Here is a 1,221-nt window from a genome sequence, read left to right as displayed (position 1 = left end):
GTGGAAATTCAATCGATAAGTTGTAGCGGGATGTAAGACATGATTCAAGTTAGAAGTATTTGAACATAACTGCCGAATTTGGTAGCAATTGGTCGCACGACCTAGGCGTGTATAGCAAACAAACAAACAAACATTCTCATTTATATATATACCAGTAGATTAATAATAATAAAAGGGAAAAGTTTCCGGAAAAATGTAAATTAACCTCATAAATTAAATGTGAAGTTAATTTACATTTTTCCCGGAAACTCTTCCTGTTTATTATATATCAAAACAATAATTTATATTATTGCTTTGATATTAGAAACTGACCGCCGGATCAACCTGTCACTCTGAAAGACCTGTGATCGATCCGGATTAGCAACCTCAGAAATTTTCATGGGTAGTTTGCCCCATACGTTGGGTTCTGTTTGTCCACTCGGCCGCTCCCATTGTGGACCTGGCCGAATCCACGATGAGTATGAAAAAAGGCTTCTTAGTGCCTACAGGATAGAAAGTGTAAAAATAAGTTCTTTTATAGTATATGATATACTTGGCTGCTCTTGAAACTGAAAACAATATGTCGAAAATAAGAAAACTGAATATTTTCTACTGCCATAATTATGATAAACAAACACTTTTCCACAGATAAAATCATAAATTTATATAATATCATATTGAGTGACGCAATCGCTGCCTCAATTGCGCCACCGGATATGATTGCTAAGCCCAACAGTTTTAATGACCAAAATGAATTTCGTGTTCTGAAATTTGTATTTACTGATTTTGAAACGTAAATTTCTGTAACATGATTTAAAACTGTACGAATACAAAACATATAAAATAAGTTCATAAATAAAAAATATTTTAATGTATATATTATAAAATAAATAATGTTATAGTTATATCGGGGACACATTGTGATTGTTTGCTTCATTCACATAAAATTTTGAGGCACTGAAACAGTGCTTCATAAAGGCTTTACGTGCCTGGAGTGTTCTTTCGTATGGTTTAAAAACACGTGTGTATTTTCCTACCGTCCTAAGATACAATTTCCAGTGTAATGAAGCTACTCATTCTTCTGCTTTACGAATGTTCATATAAAGATGGAATAACTAAATAATTTAGTTCGTTGATGTAAATTGACATAAATTTCTTTAATTAATAATCTTTCATTTAAAATTATTAATATAATAATAACTAATCTGTTTGTTTTGTCTTCCTTTGTTGTTTTTTATCTCC

Source organism: Centruroides vittatus, unplaced genomic scaffold (assembly GCF_030686945.1).
Source record: "Centruroides vittatus isolate TY-2023 unplaced genomic scaffold, ASM3068694v2 contig_355, whole genome shotgun sequence".
Lineage (NCBI taxonomy): Eukaryota > Metazoa > Arthropoda > Arachnida > Scorpiones > Buthidae > Centruroides > Centruroides vittatus.
The sequence above is the reverse complement of the archived record's forward strand: the minus strand, read 5'-3'. Positions refer to the sequence as shown.